We start from the raw sequence: 15,625 nt of genomic DNA on the forward strand, positions 1-15,625 counted from the left end.
AATTGCAAGTAAATAGACTAGGTAGGAAGCGCCAAATGGAAAATGAGATGTTTGCTTCTTCTACAGTCTTATATTTTCCACACACACTTTTTTATTTCCATCTTTTAAAAGGACTGATTGCTTTAGCTCAACAGCAAGAATTTTTTAGTAGCTGCATAAATTCTGAGAACAACATAGATGATGTTTCAGAATGGGGGGGATGACTGAGTGTGAGAGAAGGTATGATAGTTGCTCAGTAGAGTTACTTTGGCACACAGAAGGTATCAACCCATGCCCTGTGCTACGGCCAGAATAAATTATAGCAGATGTAGCGCATTTCACTTGTTGCCTAAGAAACTATTCATAAATGGGATGAGGCTAAGCAGCAGGGGCTTGCCTTAGGCCACCTACTGAGTTCACTCTTGCTGGGGCCACTACCAAACCTGAACAAGGGTGTCATTGGTCTTCTCTCCCCAACTTCAGATATGCCCAGCAGCGTCTCTTGTGAATTTTTCTGCCAGTTACACACTTATTTTTTCACCCAGGCTTTTTGGGCTGGATGTTCTTGATACAGACCCACATACACACTATGAAACTGCTTTCCAATCCAGATAGCGTCCTGTAGCGGCTCTTATGACTGTTTGGTGCCAATTAAAAACTTATTTTTGTTGTTTTGTAATGTTTTTTGTTTTGTAATGTTTTGTTGTGGACTTTAATTGTGGAGTGTTTTTTACCTGTTTTGTAATATTTGCAATTGCTATTCTGAACCACTTTGGTAGGTATATTGCCTGAAAAGCAGCATATAAATCAAACAAGTTAAAATAAATAAATAAACACACAAAAAAGGTAACATCTGAGCTAGACTTCAGATTCTGACGTCTCTCTCATAAATACTAGGTCACATTACTTACAAACAAATTTAATGAGCTCCGAATCTATGGGGTGATGTACACATCCCAACATGCTGATTCACCCTGCTCTGCCTCTGTGTGTTGGTCCTTTGGGGAAAGCAAAGAGACCTTGCAGCATTTTAAGGAGGAGTCAGACCTATGATAACTTTCCAGCCCTGTACAGGCAGGGTGATCACTATCCTTTGTCCATAATCCCTCCAAGCATGAAAGTTGTGTCGTTTGAAGTGAGACCTGCAGGATTGCAAAGCAGCAGTCTGAATTAGGTTAGTAGCTGCATCCAAGAGCCAAAATAGATGTTACATGGCAGAAGCATGTCACAATCTCCCAACCGTCTGCCATTGTTGTTGTTTAAATAAAAAGCAGCAGCTGAAATTTTGAGGGAAAGAACAATGGGGGTAAGAAGAACACTTTTTCTTCCCCAGACCTTTTTCTGCACAACCCTCTCTCCCTAGCTGTTTTTGTTTTTTGCCTTTGGGGGAAAAGATAGAGGAAGAAGGGTGTATTGGGGCTCTGTTTTGACTAGAAAGGTAGCCAGAGGGGAAAGGGTTAATAGCCCAAACACTATTCCACTTCTGATCACAGCCTTCCACAGCTACTTCTCATTGGAAAAAAATTCAGGAGATTATTAGACATGCCTGCTATGCAACATCTAATTTGGCTGTCACTTGAAAGTGGCAGTTCATGCAAATATGATTGAAAAGAAAGAATGATTAGTTTACTAGCTACTGCTGTCTCCAAGTACTCAAGGTGGCATGATCGCTTGTTGTGCTTTTCCACATTGCAGTTCCTGTCTGAAAGGAAGATTGGCAGGACTTTCTCCCAGGTGAAAGATCACTGGTTGCTCCAACACAGCCTATTATCTTACCCTTCCTCTCCTTCTGAAAGTACATTTCCTACTTCTACTAGTGAAGTAGGCCAGGACGAAAAGAAAGATGCCGAAACACACAATGTTGTATATATATTCTTTCTCGTATAGATACATCATATAAATAATTATTGCAAGGATTATACTGGTCAAAGCAATAGCCAAATCTCTCTGTGCAAATTTCAAGTAAAGTAATTGTTTCATTTATTTAATTTTTTTTAAGCCTCTTGGAATGGAAAAATTTTTCATTGGTAAGCTCAATCAAGGCAGCCTACATATGGGCCATTTAAATAGGGAAAGGGTGGGCTGTAAATGACATTTCAATAGCTTGCGGGTGTTCAACAGAATACAGCTTCAAATATATTCGCCCAAAGGATTAAGGATGAAGAGTACAGCTTCAAGTGGATTAGCTGAACCAGCAAACACTAGCAAGAGGATAAGCCAAGCCCAGCATCACTGGGCACACAAAACAAAGAACAGCACAATAATAAAGTTTATTAAAGTACAAGTTAAGTTACACTAATTGCTTTTTATTATATTGCATCTGTTTCTTTCATCCTTGGAATTACACAGGCACATCTTGCGCATGTTGATTTTGTTCCTGTAAAACAAAGTCCTCATTTCAGGAAGATTAAGGTTGCCTATAAACAACTGAAAACATGCCTGCAGGCTTTTGCTTCTCTCTCTCTCTCTCCCCCCCCCCCCAGTTTGCAATCTTAGATCCACGTATCTAGGAGCAAGTCCCATTTAATTCAGCGGGACTTATATCTGAGTAGACAGACGTGTATATGTTTGCACTGTGAAACTGGCCTTTACCTAACACAGACAATGGGTGGTTTTACTATTGCATGTTTTCAAATTAGAGTTTTTCATGAAGCACCTCCCCACCTTCTCAGCCCCCTTCTCAGGCTACAAAATTGAGGAGACACTCTCTGTATGTTCAGGGATAGGCTGGAAAATTTCTTAAGAATCCTGGAGCACCTCCACAGGCAGGGGAATTTGCATGTCTTTTGCAGTGATACAATAACAATCAGAAGCTTTTAAAAAATCCCCTCTCCCCTATCCTTCTTGCTTAAACAAAAAGTTCTCCCTATGGCTGGAGAGATCCTCCTCCATTCAGGGTTATTTCATCCCACAATGTACCTGAGGAAGGAAGGATGCTACATAGCTTCTCATTTTAAAAGTGATGGATCTGAGGAAGGAGGTGTCCTTCCACAGATGCGTTTTGGGATGAGATGACCCTGGACAGATGGAGGAGGATTGCTCCAGGATCAGTTGTACTGTAAGCAAAAAAGCCAAGGAAAAACATTAAAAGGAGAGGGACTGCCATGGTATTTCACTGCTAAAACAATGAAAAGGGCCGCAAAAGACATCAGAACTTTCTCCATGCCACTTTTCTCTTCTCCACCCCTTTTCACTTCCCCAGCACTCCTATAAAAGTGCTGGAAAAGGTCTTCTGAGAACATTTGGCACTGCCCTTATTTAAATGAAAACATATACAAACGGGCCATGTCAGTTCCCCCTGCTTGGAACAGTAGCAACATTTGGAAGGAATCATCTGTTGGCAAGACTTAATTTTTGCCAGTGGGGCTCATCAGGTCTCCTCTCTGGCACCTGTTTTTAACTCCAAGATTCAACCCTGGAATCTATGAAGTATAAATGGACAGAGTGTCCCAGGCCTAGCACATTAGAAGGAAAGACTTCTAATTCAGAAGGTAGTTTCATAAAGATATTTGAATCCTGACATTACTTTGTCTTTAAAAAAATGCACTGTCCAATAGGAAACAGTCTGTAACACTGCCTATTAAAATCTTGAGGACCAGTGAAGTGAACAATAGCAGCGATCCAGAGAAGCCTGTGGGCAGATTTCCCACTCACAGCTTCTTCTTTAAAATCCTTAGGTCAACCACATTTGTGCCACATCACAAGCTACTTTTGAAACTGGTGGTATTTTTGTGATTCAGAATGTAGGGGAATGCACTTTATAGAATAAAAGATTGAGTGTGTTTGTTTATTACACTTTTATCCTGCCCTTCATCCAATAAACTCAGATTGGTGTACTGTACATCATTCTCCCCACCCCATTTTATGTTTACAACAACCCCATGAGGTAGGTCAGGCTGAGCAAGAATGTCTGGCCTCAGAGCACCCAGTGAACTTCATGATGAAATCGGGATTTGAAGCCTAATTCTTCCCAGTCCTAGTCCAATACTCAAAACTGGTATAAAGGGTGGTCCTCTGAACACTATGCTACGCTTAGTTATAGGAGACAGTGGTATACATTTTGGCCTGCAACACATGAAACAAGTTTTCATTACCTGAAAGGGGAGTTCATGTATCACCTCCATGGTAATGCATGCATGCTCTCTTTTCAGACAAGACAACAGGTAGGAGAAAGGAGAAATATGGCTGGATCTGACACTCTCAGAAATGATCTCTCCCAACAGTGAACTCAGTGCCCCCTGTGCCAACAGAAATCAATTGGTCAAACTGAGCAACTGAGAAACAAGAGGAAGGTATGAGCATGCTTAGGGAACCCTAGGAGGTATGCACAAGCACACACAAAAAAACCCTAAAAACTAAAAACCTGGTGCTATCCACTACACAGTATTGGTTCTCTGTGGTAAGTGGCAAGTGTAATTGGGAAGGGACGCTGGGGAAAAATTGGTACTTTCCATCCCTCTCTGCCACCCATGAAACTTGGAAGGACTTTAGCTTATTTATGGAAAAAATGCAATTAAAAATAAGATAGGAGTAAGTACAGAACATGCATCTGAGCCATACCTGATGACACTGATAGTCACAGCTATGCCAGAAATTTGGACTCATAGCAAACTGTTCCTGGAAACCAGAGCTGTGTACACACCATATATTTAAAGCACACCCCTTCCTAAAGAATCCTGGGAACTGGAGTTTGTTAAGGGTGCTGGGAATTGTAGCTCTATGCTGGGTAAACTACAATTCCTAGGATTCTTTAGATTCTGTCATATAAAACACTATACCCAAAATCCAAGCCAGACTGATAGAGGAAAAGTCAAAACTAACTGCAGAGCCAACATCAAACAAATCAGCCCTTGTTTTTCTCTCTTAACAGAAGCTTTTCTAAGGAGTAGGAGAAAACTAAAATTAAAAAAAAAAGTTCAGCACACATTTGATCAAGCATGCATGTGTAGTTTTTGCACATAAGTGCCCTGGTCTTCATTCACTGTCTGTCTCAGTCTCCAGCAGCTTCTGATACTGACCCTGGGCTGACATTGTATTAAAGGCATCCAATACTCTTGCTGAAATGCAGGGGGGTGCCCTCTTCTTTTATTTCAACCCTTGCCATTACATCATTTCCCAAACATTTTACAAAAACAATAATTTTAAAACAAGACGCCAAAGGTGTGATTTCTTTTACTGGCCTAACCACACATTTGAAAACAGCAAGTTTTGGAAAATCACCCTCTTCATTGGGCCATGGAAAGCTGAGCAAGGTCAAGCCGCAGATATCATGGCTGGATGTGCATTCAGACATCCTGGGAAAACATTTAGTGTGTGATTAGACGTTGCAGCTTTTGGCAGCTTCTTTCCTCTAGACGGAGACATCAACTTGTCCTTCATGTGAACAGGAAGAAGTCCATGGCTCCAGTGTGACCTGACTTCGTCCTCGCTGAATTCGTTTTTCCACCCCTCCTAACCCCCCTCCCCCCATGAGCACACTGCATTCAAGAACCTTGTCCTGTCCTGACCTTGACTGGAAGCCCATGGGACAGCACCATAGAAAGTACCCAAGGAACAACTTGCTCCAACAATGTCTGGGGCTTGTCTGCAGCCTTTCATGCCTCCAGGTATAGGTGACCCCTTCTCAGGCTCCACCCCTTCTTTGATGAGGAATGGAAGCCCTTAAAGGGTTGGGCCTCTGGCTTGCAGCCTTGCACTTCTTCTGCTCCAGCCTCACATGGCGATGCAGGTGCCAGGCATGGAGGGGGTCAGTACCTCAGAGGTGCAGGCTTTGAAAGTATGGACTCTAGATGTCCCAGTTCAAGCTCCTGGCTCAAGAGCCCACAATCTGGTGGACTCAAGCCTCATCGCAATGATGCTGCAGCCCACGTTGGTCCCCAGCATCTCTGTCTTCACCGCCACTGCTCCAATGAAGCTGGTTGGCTCACCTGTGTCTAAGCCTAGACTGCTGCTCAGGATAGAGTCCTGACAAGCCCTGATGGCCTCTGCAAAATATTAGGCTACACGACACCCTTGTGGTTAGCTGCATTACTTCTTTTGCCAAACAAGGTAACTAAAGGGCAAGGTCCAAGAGGTTTGTCAAGTCAGTCGAAGTGCTCAAAACAGATATGCTGGCACCAAGGCCTTTATCCCTACTCAAAGAGAGACATTTTCTTGCCACCCAGACATACACTCAGATTGCTGAGCTCACTGCTGTCCTCTCCCCCTTGCAGGTCTTAGTTCTAGGCTCCAAAGATAACACTGTTTTTTAAAGAATATTTATTCTCCAAATTAATAGGTGGTGAGTATCTGGGGAAAAAAAGATCTGGAAATAATATTATATGAATATTATATTGTATATCAACCTCAAGAACGAACAAGCAGAGACTGGTAGGGGCAGGACTGCAGCTAAAACCATCTTACTGCTGGCATGACTGCATCCAAATTAAAATAAGAAACTACTGCTCAGCATTTACACTATGTACAAATTACAAAATGCTTTGCTTGCAATATTTTTATTTTTGTATTTGCTGTAACAGTTTTCTGAGAACGAAAGGACACTATATTTATATCCCCAAATTTCAAAGTGGAGGAACAAGGTTGAGAGTGCTTTTCTCACAACCACACAGTGGGTGAGGTGCCCAGTTCTCCCAGGCCCAAGTTCAGCTAGATATTCATGGGACTACACTAGTTTTTTATTTATTTATTTATTTATTATTAAATTTGTTAGTTGCCCATCTGGCTGGTTGTCCAGCCACTCTGGGCGACGTACAAGATAAAACAGTATATAAAACAATTAAAATTTAAAAACAGTAAAAACTAGCCCATCTCAAACGCCCGCCTAAAAAGCCAAGTCTTCAGGGTCCTGTGGAAGCTCATTATAGACGGGGCATGGCGTATATCACCTGGGAGAGAGTTCCAGAGGGTGGGGGCCACTATTGAGAAGGCCCTCTCTCGAGTCCTCACCAGCCTAGCTATTTTGACTGGTGGGATCCAGAGAAGGCCCTCTGAGGTCGATCTTGTTGAGCGGCATCCCTGTCGATGCTGGAGGCGCTCCTTCATGACTTGGGGCTACAATGCCAGAAATCAAATGTGACCGTGTTGGATTTTCTTGGCAATTGGCCATTTACATCTATGTTTAATTTACTAGCTCTATGGTCACTGCTCCCAATCAGTTCGACAACACTTACATCTCGCACCAGGTCCCGGTCCCCACTGAGGATTAAGTCCAGAATTGCTGTCCCTCTGGTCGGTTCCATGACCAACTGGTCTAGGGCATAGCCATTTAGAATATCTAGAAATTTTGCTTCTTTGTCGTCACTGGAATACATATGCCGCCAGTCTATGTCTGGGTAGTTGAAGTCACCCATTACTACCACATTTCTTAGTTTGGATGCTTCCTCAATTTCATATCTCATATTTGTTTTTTTCTTTAGCCTTCAGTTTCCCCATGACTTTGCATCATTTCCAGTTTTAGGTACTATTGTTAGGGCCTGTTTATGCAATTAAGGGTCAGAACTTATTAAGGATATTATCTGGAGAAATGAAGCATGCCAAAGTTGTTTCAATCCAACATCCTTTACTGACTGAACTCTGTACATATAGCAATCTTGATATTCAATCCAGATCAAGACCACTGATTTTGCCAACACTTGTTTCACCTCACTTCAACCACTCATTTTGCCCCTTAACAATGTAAACAAATCAAAGGCTGACCTGAGGCTGCATTCAGACATGTCACTTTTGTAATAGGCTAACTCAGATAATGGCTTAAAATACGTATAAAATGTGCTGAAATCATCTACATTTGCTTATATAGATATGTCATCAAATGCAAAAGACCAGGATGTCATATCCAATACGTAGGAAAAACCACAACTGACCTACGCACACACTTCAGAAACCACAAATTGGCAATCTTAACCAAAAAAAGTGGAGCAACCAGTTGTAAAACATTTCATCATTGAGGGTCACAGCCTGTTGGACTTTTCTATAACAGCAGCAATGACTAAAAGGGAGAACTTTTGGATATACTCTCTGGACACATTGGCACCACATGGCCTGAACCTGGAGGACAGTACCAGCATCACTTATCTTCTGCAAATGATGCCCCTCTGAGCATTCCATCCTCAAAGCTCTATAACTGCCACCTTGGTAACAGCATTTGTATGTTAGCAGCTGATGAAGGCGGAAGCCGAAATCTAGCTTATAAGGTCTACTTCATACATAAAGTAAAGGTGTCCCCGCACTTATAGTGCGAGTCGTTTCAGACTCTTAGGGTGACGTCTTGCGACATTTACTAGACAGACCGTATATATGGGGTGGGATTGCCAGTTCCTTCCCCTTCATACATAAGAGCCAAATAATAAGAAAGGGGTCATTTAAAACTGCCCCCCTGCCTTCGTCTCCTGATTAAAGCTGTAATTTTCCTATGAAAGCAGGTGGAACACACATAGAGATAAGATATCTGGGCAGTCAGCCAACACTTTCTGGCTCTTTTGAGAGGGAGCTTCTTATACCGAGTGCTGCTTCTAGGAGGCAGGCAGTGCCGCCTCCAGTAGGGAGTATAATTGATAAAGCCATGGGAACACACTTTCCCTTTCTTAAGAAAATGTATAAAAGGCCAGGTTTTATAGCACTCATTACCCCTTTAGCTCTGCTTGAGTGGGAGGTCGAAGAAAGCAGGAGAACCATCCATCTATGACATCTGACGGGTGATGTATTATGACATATATTTCCATGTACTTTGTAACTTTGGCTCTGTAATATGACTTAAGAGTTTAACTTAGTTCCTTCATTTATCATAACTTGTTTGAACTAACATGTGCTTCAAAGTCTTTTACTTTGATGTTAAATGGATATCCAGTAACTTCTTTCATGCTGATATATATATTTTTCTGTTTCTGCAATGATGGCTAAGGCAACCTAGAATGCATTTTATTAGTTGTAGTGTGCAAGATATGAATAAACAGCATATATTATAAAGACTGTTCTGCTGTCTGTAGTCTGACTCCAAAATAAAAAATTTCTGGTACCTCCCAAGACTCAATATTCTTGAATGGGGTCTCCTTTACCTTCTGCCTGCACTAGATGACTGCTTTTGACAACCTGAGCATTAGTTCAGCTTACGTGAACTAATGTTTGACATACTAATGTTTGACATACAAGGATTCTATGTAGATACGGAGGAAGGGAGAAAGCTGAACCCTCGACCCTGTGTATTCACTAGCAAGTGGGCTGGCCTTGCTGATGCCACTTTACTCCTGCATTTTTTTGGATCAATGGGGTTGCAAACAGACTTTTTCTGGAAGCAATTAACATGGAAACTAGCGCTAAACTTTCACTATATTCCATTAGTTTTCCAGAAGTAGTTTTTACATCATTTGAAAGATGAAATAAAATGCTGAAATTATCAGGTAAGGAAACATCAGGAAAACATAATAAACTGCTGTCTGAAAGATAACAGAGTGTTATCTTGTGGTAACCATATCATCCACAAATTAAAATAGGGACATGAGTATTTGTAATCCCTGTTCTCTCACACCAAGGATTACTACTTCACACACATGTACACATCTCAACTGCACATTGCTAAGGCCTTTACTACTCTGCTTGCTGTACATTACATGTATATATTCACTAATAGGCAAAAAACCTTGCAGTTTAAGAACATACCTATAGCCAACAGATATTTCTATCAAACATTAAAAAGCAGGGAAATTGGGCAGCTACAGTGAATGTACCAGGGGAGCAGGAGACATGACCTCCTCTCTGAGATACTGTACTGCCCCACAAATTGGTCAAAATACAAACACAATTTGGGTTGGTCTTTCACAGTCCAATCCACTTCCTGTGTAGCTTGGAAGAATTTGGTAACGTGGGAGGGGAGCAGAAGGGGGAGGAGGGAACTGGAAGGGGAGGGGGAGGGGAAAGGGCAAGATTGAGGGGATAGGAGGGGGGAGGAGGGGAGGGCAGGTTTGGTCATTTGCATGTTTTTTTTACTTCAGTGGGATTTACTCGTGTGCAATCATGCTTAGGATAGGTGAAACTGACCTGGGGGAGGGGCAGGGGGAGGGAGGAAGGGGGAGGAGAGGAGATTGGGTGAGTGGGTGGGCACTGGGCAGAGGGGAAGCCCCTTTCCTTTCCAAAAGGAAAACATTGTGAACAGTATCATTCTTTTTCAGGGTTTTCCCCACCTTTTTATTCTACAGCAGGCACATGTAGTCTTCCACACAAATTTAAATCAAAGCTGTCCCTGGCAACATCCACACAAGACCTTTATTTCACTTTAGACCATCATGGCTTCTCCCAAAGAATCCTGAGAAGTGTAGTTAGTGAAGGGTGCTGAGAATTGCTAGGAGACGCCCTGTTCCCTCACAGACCTTCAATCAGAGTGGCTGATTGTTAAACCACTCTAGCCACTGGAGATCTGTCATGGGAATAGGAGTCTGCTCTCAGCACCCTTCACAAACTTCACTTCCCAGGATTCTTTGGGGGAAACCATGACTGTCTCAAGTGAAATCAAAGTGTGGTGTGGGTGTGGCCCCCTGATTAGAAAAGCCAAGCAGCTGGGAGTCTGGCTTTTAGAACACTGACAGCTGGTTCTTACTGAGCATGCCCAACATTATCATTGAGTTCAACACAAAATCTCTTAACTTAATTAAAAATCAGCCATGCATTTTTTAAACTTTTGAACTGCAGAAGATGAAGGTCAGAGTATGGGGCAAGGTCAGTAATAGGATTACAGGTACTCTGTGAACATGGCTGATTTTTTAATTAATTTCAATAGATTATGAGAACTCTGTCAGGGAAAAAATCCAACAGGGGTCTTTTTCTCTCTCTTTTTACACTTTGAATTCTTGTTTCTCTCTGTTGTGTGTATCACCATGAACAATTACAGGGTTGTTAAGCAAGCATTTCTGAGTTCCAGACTATAAATATTGTAAGATTTTATTTTGAAATGAGCTTATGGGAAGCATCAGAATGGCATGGGGTGTATTTTCAATTTAACATTGCAGAATGCGAAAAATCCATGCTGACTATAGTATACAGCCACTCTTGTGGCTGTATCATTCAGCAACAGCCTGCCTTTCACTGGATTCTGAAACAGGGTGGATTAGTAACAATTTCCTAGGATCGTTTAATAGTTTAATTTCACAAAAGACTTGGTGTGCTTTCATTGGAATAGCTTCAACTCTAATACAATCATGAACATTTACTATTTATTTAGGTTGTTGTTGGGGGCACAGAAAGGAAGGAATGTGCCCATGAAAATGCATTTATATGTATGTGCACTAGAAATTCCCCCCCCCCGGATACTTAACTTGTAGATTCACAGTATAGGGAACTGAAACCTGAGGAGTTCTAATGCATGTGTACACAATTACAACATTAAAAAACCCCTCATCTCCAACATTTTCCCAGGGAGCAAAGTAGGAACAGGATTTTACCAGGGATGGGCACCAGAAAATAGGGCAGTCTTACATTGGATCTTATTCTCTGAGACAGCACAAGACATTCTGCTGCCTGAGGTGGAGGACAAGATGGTGCTACCATACATTATGCATATGGAAGCTGACCAGATGGGCAGTTGAATCTTACTTCAACTGGGACTGTGTCCTCTACCACACCCAGGGGCAGCAAGCCAGCTTAAGGAGTGCAGGACAGGCTGCTTGCCACATATAGCTACATCTCCCAACAGAAGTGAACAGTTGGGAGGCTGCCACTGCAGCCCCTCCATGCCACACAGCATACGCGGCCTGAGGCAGATGCCTCACTCCACCTAATGGGAGGGCTGGCTCTACTTGTGTTGATAATATAAAGTGTGTCAGAGTCCACTATTGAGGAATAATCAGCGTAAGCTCCCTGCAAACTGCAGAGCAAGATATCAATGCTAGCCTGGCTCAAGTCTGGGAGAGGGCTACGGCCCAATGGTAGAGCATATTCTCTGCATGCAAAAGGACCCAGGCTCAATCTGTGGCATCTCCAAGTAGGACTAGGAATGACCCCACCTGAAACCTCTGAGATCTGTAGCCAGTCAGTGTAGAGAACACTGAGCTAGCTGGACTTATGGTTTGACTCCATACAAGACAGTTGCCTATGTTCCTGTGTTCAGGTTGCAGCATTCTAACTGCACCCAGATATCCTAACGGCTATGCAGATCTTCCTTTAATTTAGAATGGTCTTAGAATTTGACATCTCTCCTGTACTATACACACACACACACCACTGAGCTGTTGCTGTACAGCCCGTGACGATTGCTAGCTACAAATCCTAAATGCTGTGTGGTTTTGTGGGCTTGCTCCATTAAATATATAACAATGGCTGTACTGTAACTAGGTTAACTAGAACTTGGCAAGAGACTGGCGGAGGGAGGCCGCTCGCTCCTCTCCCTTTCCAAGGTGATGCTGGCGTGATCGTTTATTTGTAGAGCTGGAGCACCCGCTAGCCACAATCCCAAACCACGCTTTAAATAAATTCAATAAGTTATGTTTTTATCTAATGGAGCTCAAACCACTGCTCAAACACACTGGCTTTCTTTGCACGTTACCTTTAATTGTGACCGGTTTTCTAATGTGTGAGATAAAGGAGCTTTTACAAAGCAAGAGCCAACATCTTTCTTCTTCCTTCCTTTTTTTACAAAGAAAAAAGCTGTGGCTCTACCCAGGTTTTTAAAAATGAATGCTCTGTGGGACTTTGTCTCATTCGCCCTCACAGCTTTAGACTGAGTTGGACCCGCTTGTCCATCAAGCGCAGTACTGTCTACACTGACTGGCAGGGGCTTCCCAGGGTTTCAGGCTGGGATTCTCCCAGCTCTATGTGGAGATGGCAGGGATTGAACCTGGGACCTTCTGCATGCAAGGCAGATGCATGCAAGGGTGCTGCTCTACCTCTGAGCTACAGCCCTTCTCCACACTGATGTGTCTGCCACCCTGAGCTTCTTCAGGAGAAATCGAATAAGCAAACAAATTATAATGTTTCCAGACTGCATGATAGAGGTAAATGAAGTCATCTTTTACTCCCTGCTGTTGATGCCTGGCTCAAAGGCAAATAAGTGAAGATGGATGTTTTACTCTTGGTTTCAGTTCAGGTAGGTAGGGAACCACTTTTTCTTCTGGCCTCTGTGTATTGTAGGTTCCCCCATACCTTTTGGGTGTTCAGAAAAGGAAAGGATGAAAGCTGGCTGCATGCCCCTTGAGAGCGCTGGTTCTCCCATGCTTTGTATTTGGGCCGCAAGAACCAGAGGATGAGCCTTGTGGGCTAAAAAAAGAGAGGAAATAATGTGCCAAGCTTCTCTGGCCTTTCCTAATCCTAATACGATTATTAGGGTCGATTAAGTGGGTCCAACTCAGTATAAAGCAGCTTTCTATGTTAATGATAAAACATATGTTTTTTAAAAAAATTCTAAAAACAGTCAAAACATTCCCAAAGCAGTTAAAAGCATTATCTCAACATTATCTATGATGGCTCATTATGTAGCTGCCTTATATAGAGTCAGATCAGCTCATTTTTGTCTTCAATGCTGGCTGGATGGTAGTAGCTCTCCAAGATCCAAAACAATTCTCTTGCATCCTTAGATCCTGCTAAGGATTCTGTCTGCATGTAATGCCTGTGCTCTACCATTGAGCTATGGCCCCTCCTCAACATAGTAAATGTTAGCGTAACATGGCCTGCTGGGGGCAACACACACACACGGATTCTTATTATTTTCTAGTAGAATTTTTCCACATTGTTGACACAGCCCACCTGAAAGTTCTCATGCAGATGTCCCATGAAAATGAATGTGCAGCTCCCATTAATTTCAGTTAGGCTGGTGCAAAATCCCACTGAATTTGTGCATTTTCATTAGCTCAAGTAGATTTCTAAACCAACCGCAAATTGGTTAAGCTGAAGTACTTAGATGTTAGTATAGAATATTCCTATTAACAGCAATGGGATCACATCAGCTTAAACTCAAATAATCCACCTTAATAGCTATTATTCAGCAGGGAATTTTGGAATTCCTTATAGCCCTTGCTACCATTAAGATTGCCAAACCCTTCTTGAATTGGGGTGAATCCCTCACAATGGATATTGCATTCGGTTCTCCTGTTAGGTCACAGCAAATTGATGAATTCCTGAAGATTATTACGGTATGTATCTTAAACAAAGATGATCAAACACCTCCCCCTCCCACCGCTCATCTTAAGAGCTCTCTGAGTTCTGATAACATTTGTTGCAAATATTTGAAAAATCTTGAAGGTGCCCCCCCCCCAATAGTCACACAGAAGGTTCACAAAACCAAGAAGGCATAGCTACCTGCCCAGCCCTGTAGCCAACCTTCCTTGTTAGGTGGAGCAGCCACGTTTCTAGGTAGGACAGCAACATCTTTAGGTGGGGCATTTGGGGGGAGGGAGAGGTACATAGTGCCAGTCAAAAAACCCTACACACACTGGTGGAGAGAATGTGAGGACCAGACCAGAGGAAAGTAAAGGCAGTGACCTTCCCCCTCACTCCTGCACCATCCAGAGAGTGTGTTAACTTACACGAATGAAGTTTAATCTGTTGAATTGTCTCAACCTTTTTGAGAGATTCCCAGGAATACCAGACTCAAAACTTTGACTTTGCCTATAGCTATACTCTTCTTTCACCTGTGGTCAGTCGCTGTGTTCTGTTTCTTCATGAACTGAACTACTTTGGTAAAGAGAGTGAGCTCTTGAGCTCGGCTTTGATGCTGCATTAGGTATCTCAGTTTTAGATTCCACCTGAAAAACAAATTTGTTCATACCACAAGTTTAGGGAAGGGCGGAGAGAAAATAAATACTGTAGGGTGTGTTTGTTAACTTCTCCTTGAGAGTCCCTCCATTTAGTCTTGCCCCTGGCCTTTAGATTTTCCTTCCTGTTGGACGATCAAGAGAAAACGTTTTAACTGGCTACTGTATAAAGGACTAACTAAGCAATTGTAGAAAGCAATTGGATTTTTTTTAACTGGTTGCTGGGTGGATTTTTCTGTCCAGAAACCCTGAAAGGTCCCATGCTGAACTGTGCATATTGGGAAAATCAGAAATTAGGCCTGAGTTCCAGCTTAGGTGTCAACCCAGCCAGCTAGCTAACTGTTATGTACACAGCAATATTTCTATTCCTATAGGGCTGTTTTCAACTTTTGCCATCAAGTAATCAAGAAAAAAAAAGTGACTACAATTGTGAGTAGTGAGTGCTTTAAAAGACTAAAGGGTGCCCATTTTTTCAGATTACTTTAAGTTATCTCTTTATTTCACCCTTTAGCAATAAGCATTCAATCCTGCTCTGCTCATTATAATAACTGCAGAATAAACTAATAATACCAGAGATCATATTGAAACATACGTTGGATAATGGAACAGACCAAGGAATTTCAGAAGAAAATCACCCTGTGCTTTATAGATTACAGCAAAGCCTTTGACTGTGTATATCACGAAAAACGATGGAATGCTTTAAAAAAAATTGGGGTGCCACAACATCTGATTGTCCTGATGCGCAATCTATACTCTGGACAAGAGGCTATTGTGAGGACAGAATATGGATGAACCGATTGGTTCCCCATTGGAAAGGGTGTGAGACAGGGGTGTATTTTATCACCCTGTTTGTTTAATCTGTATGCAGAACATATCATATGGAAAGCGGGATTGGATCAAGATGAAGGAGGTGT

Source organism: Rhineura floridana, chromosome 2, assembly GCF_030035675.1.
Source record: "Rhineura floridana isolate rRhiFlo1 chromosome 2, rRhiFlo1.hap2, whole genome shotgun sequence".
In the NCBI taxonomy this organism is placed as follows: domain Eukaryota; kingdom Metazoa; phylum Chordata; class Lepidosauria; order Squamata; family Rhineuridae; genus Rhineura; species Rhineura floridana.